Genomic DNA, 7,102 nt, shown 5'->3' with positions numbered 1-7,102 from the left:
TTTGGCACTTGCCATGTCTGTAAAGGACTATGCAAGCACTACGTGTGTTGATTTGGGGATTACAAATAAATGTTCACAAGTGTGCAAGTCATGGTTGTAGAAACCCTCAATAACAAATCAGATCGACTGTACTTGGATTTGCTTCTCAGAAAAACTTCCTTGCTGGCAAATCTTTATTGAAAGATTGTTTGTAACCTGAATCAGTAAGGAAAAGCAAAGTGAATTATTTAGATGAATCTAGGGCTACTGGTAGAGCTAATAGATTCTGGAAAATTCTCTATAAACAAGTATTTTTAAATGGAAGATTATGTGCTATGAATGAAGCACTGTTCTAAGTGTTTGAACCTTAATTTGCATAGGAACTCCATGAGGTGGCTGTCATCATCATGCTTATTTTACAGATCAGGAAACTGAATTACAGAAAGTTTTAGTAACCTTACATTAAAAAAAAATCATGTCAGGATATATTTTGTCCTTAGGATAGAGGTAATTCCTAATCTACTTTAGCTTCATTTTAAAATTTAAAGTAATTCTTTTTAAATATATGGTTTTTGAATATATGGTTATTATCACAAAATAAGGACAAAGAAAAAAGTAAGATATACACACATAGAGACATTATTTTTTCATGCATATAAATAGTTTTCAAGTTTAATTTTTCAATTTTGTTGGTGTTATTACATAATACCCTCTCTTTTCCAGAAATTTTAATAAATCTGCTTGCGTGAAGGAGGCCTGGGGAAATGGAGGAAGGAGCTTTTGCTATGATCTGATTTACCTGGAGAGAGGATGACAGGTGAGTAAAACTGAGGATTCCATAAGAACAGGAAATTAGAACAAGGGAAAGCCTGAGAAGTCAAGTCCAGAAACCTAGTGATAAAATGGGTTTCTGTTCAATGAATGGACTGGTTTTCATAAATAAGTATTGCATCATACCCAATCCTTTTTAAAAGTGTTTTTTGAACATAGTGTATTTTCCTGAACTTTTCAAAACAAAAAAATAGTCATTTCTATAATATGTTGCATGTTTTATAGGTGAAAAAAATGACTTGTTTCAGTTCATAATATTTGGTTACTTGTGACGAGGTGGAATTTTTTTTATGTTTGATGTTTGTCAACTATTTCTGGAAAAAATATGCTATACCAGTCAAGCCTATACATACATATAATCAAAAGGTTAGGATAAGAAGAAATATTAGCTAGATAATTTCTCCAAAATAAGACAAACTAACCTTATAAACTATACTTTTTACACTTCTGATTCAGTTAGAAACAAAAACACACATATCTTGGTTTAAGTACAAGGATTTGCAGTACAAACCAGTTGTTCTCAAACCAGGATTCAGATTATAACCACCTAGAGGACTTTTAATAAACAGAGATACAGGTTCCCATATTCAGAAAATCGAGTGTGTGACCTCATGATGATATTAAAAGCCTCTCAGGTACTGGAAGTGTTCCCAAGGTTGGGAAATGTACATTGTACCTGTACATAGAATTATACATCTGTATAGACAGACATCCTGACCATATCTGTAGTCAGGTAATATAAATGTTAGTTATTATTTTCAACATCATCTAAAACTACAACCTTAGTCTTGATTCTATAATTTTCTCACTTTTATATAATAATTATCATATTAAATTGCATCTTTTGTTGACATTTCAGACTCTGCTTATTTCTACTTTTCATGTGGGAGAAACATCCTTACGAGTACAAATATTTGATTACATCTCATACTTGAGCACTTTAGGAGTTGAGCTCTTCAGTTTACCCAGTTATTTCCCATTATTGAAGAGGCTGTCTTTCCCAATTGGATATTATTGCCTCCTTTTTCATAGATTAATTGACCATAAGTGTGGGTTTACTCTTGGTCTGTCTATTCTGTTCCATTTATCTTTGTGTCTGTCTTGTGCCAGTAAAATATTATTTTGATTACTGTATTTTTTTAGTATAGTTTGAAATCAGAGAGCATGCTGCCCTCAGCTTTGTTATTTTTCTCAAATTGTTTGGACAATTCAGAGTCTTTTGTGTTTCTAGAAAAAAATTAGAATTATTCATTCTAGTTCTGTGAAAAAATGCCATTCGTTTTTTTGATAGGATTGCATTAAATCTGTAGATTGCCTTGGGGAGTATGGTTATTTTAACAATATTAATTCTTTCAATGCATAAGCAAGGTACATATCTTTCCATTTGTTTCATCTTCAGCTTTTTTCATCAATGTCCTATATACCCTTCCAAGTACAAGAATTTTACCTACTTGGTTAAGTTTAGTCCTAGGTATTTTATTCTCTTTGATCAATTGTAAATGAGATTGTTACCTTAATTTCTCTTTCCAATATTGGATTGTTAGTTTATAGAAATGCAACTTATTTCTGTATTTTAATTTTGTATCCTACAAATTTAATGAATACCCAATAAGGTTTTTATTTGGTGGAATCTTTAAGTTTCTATATATGGTATCATGTCATCTGCAAACAGAGATAGCTTCTAAGTGTGTATTAATAGATAAGTGGATAAAGAAGGTGTGGATACATAAAATGGAATATTACTCAGCTATTAAAAAGGAAATTTGGCCATTAAAAAAAAAAAAGGGTGGAGTTCTTCTTAACCCATCATCAAATAGGAGGGTCATAAACTCAGGAGACCATCATCTAGTAGGGCTCATATTAGAGCTTAGAGAAAGGAGTTACGATGGATTTCTAAGCTTCCCCTGAGTCAGTGCTTCAGATTTGCCTTCTTTTTATGTGTAGTGAACACTCAGAAAGTCATTTTTATCTTTTTAAGTATAGTGTATTAACATATTCTACATCCAAGTAAAAATAGTATTTTTTTTTAAATTTCAGGACTTTTGATTGCACCTTTATCTTCCATGATATGTATAATTTATTTGTAAGTGACTGCCTAGAATAACTTTCCTATGTCAGCATCAGGCTATCGGACTATGTGAAAAGTGGAGCACTGTACTTTTCAGTCCATTGGTGTGACATCTCAAGGGAAAATAAAGTACTGCAGTAGAAATGACTGCTATGTTTTTGTGTCTTAATTTGTTACTTGCCTTCAGCACTGTCGCCTAGATTCTAATTAGGTCTTTGTGCAGGGTTCTAATCCTTTGAGACAGATGGTTTTATTTTCTCTAGCCTGTTAACTATCAACGAGCAGACATGAAGGATGACTCTGTCCTCCTTCTCTCAGACCTACTTTCCTTTCACATCTTTGGAAAATAATATTTTTATTTTTGTCATTTATAATCTGGTACTGCTGGTCAATTCTACACCTTAGGATGTTTGTGTTATTAATGCGTGTGGTTCATCCTGCTTTTCTACTGTATCCTATTAACATTACAAATTCTTACTTCAAAAAGAGTAAAACAATTTCTCCTGTTATTTGGTTTTCTAAGAGTGGTTGACTTCAGTTTACATTCCTGAAAAAGAAATGTAAATATCCATTAATGTAATAGTCTGTTTGACCAGATGAAACTGTACCTTGGCAGTTTCTCATGAGGCAGAGTCTCATACAACCATGACCTGTATTCTCAGAAGCTATAAAATCTGGATGTAATGTTGTTGACTCTATTTCTAGTTCAAGCCACTTGAATTTCAAGAGTAACTAAATGCTATTGATACAGATTTAAGCAAATAAATGTAACTGTAACTAAGGTGGAGGTAATACAGGGCTCAATTTTCATACTCAAAGTATTCTAAGTCTTAAAGAAAAAAAAGGTTTAGATTTGTAAGAGAAATAAAATTTTACTTGGGTAATTTTATCTAAACCAGTAAATGACATTGTTTAGTATGAAACACTGTATTTACATCACCTAGCTATGTTCTGTTACTACCATAACCAAAGTAAAATAAAAGATGTTATTATACTCAAAATATCTGATGACATTTTTTTTACACCATAAAAGGTAGAGCAAGAGTTCCCACTGTGACACAGTGGGTTCAGAATCTGACTGCAGCAGCTACGGTTGCTGTGGAGATGCTAGTTCAATCCCCAGATCCCTAGGCCCAGAACTTCCATATGCTGTGGATGTGGCCTTAAAAAAAATGTTCAGGCACATTTTCAAATTGAGGAATTTTAATGACAGACACTTACAGACTTCCTCTATTTATCAATGTACTGATATTTATCAACACTTATTTTTAGTGATGATACATGTTCCTTGATAATTAAGCATCTCATGGGGTTTCTGAGGTTACCCATTCCTACATTTGATGTGGACTACACTATAGATTCCCTTTATCTTAAGCAACATGGAATTGGTAGCTATACTTAAAACCTTTTCTGGATGCAAGCCCACATAGAGGGCCAGAAGAGCCAGTGTTACAGGGGTCTGCTTTTCCTTCTTTTGTTTCTATAATTTCTAAACCATAATGTTTTGTTTTGGTCCATAGAGAATGCTGTTTTTCAAAGACAAGGCCAAGGAAAACCATTTTTACTTATACTTTCTTTTTCCTGCTCATCCTTTTGAATTGCTTACAATCTCCTTTGCTAACTTTTTTGGTAAACTTCCATCTTTCAAAACATATGATCCCTTTGCTGTCAAAATTTTTGAAACCTGGGGTGATAATTTCTATAATCTTCAGAAATCTCTGAAAAATTCCCTGAAAAATATGTCACTTGCTCAATCCTGAAACAAAACTCATTTCAAAAAAGTCCTTTGTTAGAGGAATTTGAAAATAAAAAGACCCACTCCCCTAAACTACCTGCAGATTTTTTGCCCTGCAAAATTCTTCAAAAATGTTATAATCTAAAAAATATGTTAAGATTGGAGCCTCCTTAAAAATACAACCTTGTAAACTGAATGGAGATTTGTGTATTAGTCAGATTATAATGTATTTTCTCTGTCAGAATTTAAATTTTTTTAAATATTAATTTAATAGTTTGTCATTTTCCACTGGGGGAAAAATGTTCAATTGATTGAGTGTTGCCTTACTTTAAGGAGCCAGAGTTCTATAACTCATAAGTATTTTATTCTCTCTATCCAGAATGTTAAATATTTCCTTATTCTATATTGGAATGAAATGCTTCTAGTTGAACCATTGGTTTCTGTGACTGAGTCAAAGCAGGGAATATTTCTGGTAAGAATACTGCCAGTTTGCTCCCACATGCTTCAAAAATTCCACAGCAAGCATTCAATAAAGGAAAGTTCTGGTGACAAGAAAAATGCATCTGGTGGAAGACTTAGGAAATACCCTGGTCCCTGAAACTTTCTTGCTTAAACTTAAAATTGAAATAACATTTTCTTGCACAGAAAAATAATAAAATTTAACACTGTGTTGAAACACAAAAAGTAAAGGTGAGTCATTCAATCTCACGCAGAATAGAAATAATATCTTGCTGATTCATCCCATATAGCACCTAATCCAACAAAACATGCAAGTTGCTGGCAATTTATAGATGTTGACAATGGTGTGCTAACAATTAAATCTTTGTCCATTAGCTCAAACTATGTTCTTCATGTTTCTCTCCAAGAACATCCTCTTGTGTCATGGCCATAATGAAAATAGTGGAACATTGGTTATCATAGAAAACATCTATGATCCTGTTTAGCTATAACATTTTAGTTCAAGTAGCTAAGAGGTAAACGACTAAGGGCAACAAATATGTGATCCTGAAAAAGCTATGAAAGGGCAGCCTGTGACTTAAGCAGTCTCTGAGATCCACCTTCTGGGTAGAACATTTCCCAAGACTGCGCCATTTTAATGGTAGTATAAGGCTAGACAACCCCCTAATATAAACCAGAAGATGGCTAATAATAAGACACTAATTTTGTAATACTGCAAATCCAATACTACTCCTGAGGTGTATGGGCTTGGACAAGTCACATCCCATGCTTCAATATCATCTCTTCCCATTTTTCTTTAAGAATAAGCAGATTATGAGCCCAGAGGACTTTTTTTTTTTTTTTAACTTTTTAGGGCTTAACCTGTAGCATATGGAAGTTCTCAGGCTAGGGGTTGAATCTGAGCTGCAGCTGCCTGCCTACACCACAGCTATAGATAGTAACATGGGATCTGAGCTGCCTTTGTGACCTACACCACAGATCATGGCAATGCCGGATCCTTAACCCACTGAGTGAGCTCAGGGATCAAATCGTCGTCATCATGGATAATATTCAGGTTTGTAACCCACTGAGCCGAAAAGGGAACTCTGAGATTTTTTTATGTGTGACTCTCCTACTAGATAATAATGAGAGCTAATAATATTTTTTTTTTAGTATTTTATTTTTAATTTTTTAAGTAGAGTTGATTTACAATGTTGTACCAGTTTCTGCTGTATAGCAGAATGACCCAGTCATTCATATATGTATTTACAAACACACACACACACACACACACACACACACACACACACACACATTATTTTCCTTATACTTTTTTCCATCCATCATGTTCCATTCCAAGAGATTGGATATAGTTCCCTGTTCTGTAGCATAGGGCCTTATTGCTCATCGATTTTAAATGTAATAGTTTGGTCTTGCTGTATAGCACAGCCAACTGTATCCAATCACTTGTGATAAAATATGATGGAAGATCATATGATAAAAAGAATGCGTACCTATGTATGTGATTGGGTCACTTTGCTGTACAAGAGAAAATTGACAGAACTTTGTAGGTCAACTATACTTTAATAAAATAAATAAATAAATGTAGTAGTTTGCATCTTTGAACCCCAAACTCCCCATCCATCCCACTCCCCCTCTCACCTTGCCAACCACAAGTCTATTCTAGATGTCTGTGAATCTTTTTCTGTTTAATAAGTATCTATAAGGTGCTAGTCCCTGTGCTAAGTTCTTTAAATACCCTATCACATTTAATTATCAAAACCATCCTGACATGTCCCCAGTGCCCAAAATAGCACCTGTCACAAGGTAAGTATTCAATAAACATTTGCTAATAAGTGTGCAAGTATGTGAAAAAGAGATTAGCTACAGATAAGAGCACTGAGATTAAGAAGGTGGAGTCCTTTGCCCAATTTTATACCATTGGCAAGAAAGTGAGGCAAGATATGAAGACAGGTCTATCTGATTGACCCCAAAGTTCATGTTTGATCCTCTATATACACAGCTTTACCTCAATTCTCTGAGCCTTGGTT

General features: G+C 33.9%; 1 long non-coding RNA gene across 1 annotated transcript; it reads left to right on the top strand.

Moving 5' to 3' along the window:
* Positions 700-3,025, top strand: LOC106504648. The gene is made up of 2 exons (XR_002346491.1): positions 700-796; positions 2,848-3,025. It is a non-coding gene; the product is annotated as an uncharacterized LOC106504648 (long non-coding RNA).

The sequence above is a fragment of the Sus scrofa genome, chromosome 8 (genome assembly GCF_000003025.6).
Source record: "Sus scrofa isolate TJ Tabasco breed Duroc chromosome 8, Sscrofa11.1, whole genome shotgun sequence".
NCBI lineage: Eukaryota > Metazoa > Chordata > Mammalia > Artiodactyla > Suidae > Sus > Sus scrofa.
The sequence above is the reverse complement of the archived record's forward strand: the minus strand, read 5'-3'. Positions and strand labels throughout refer to the sequence as shown.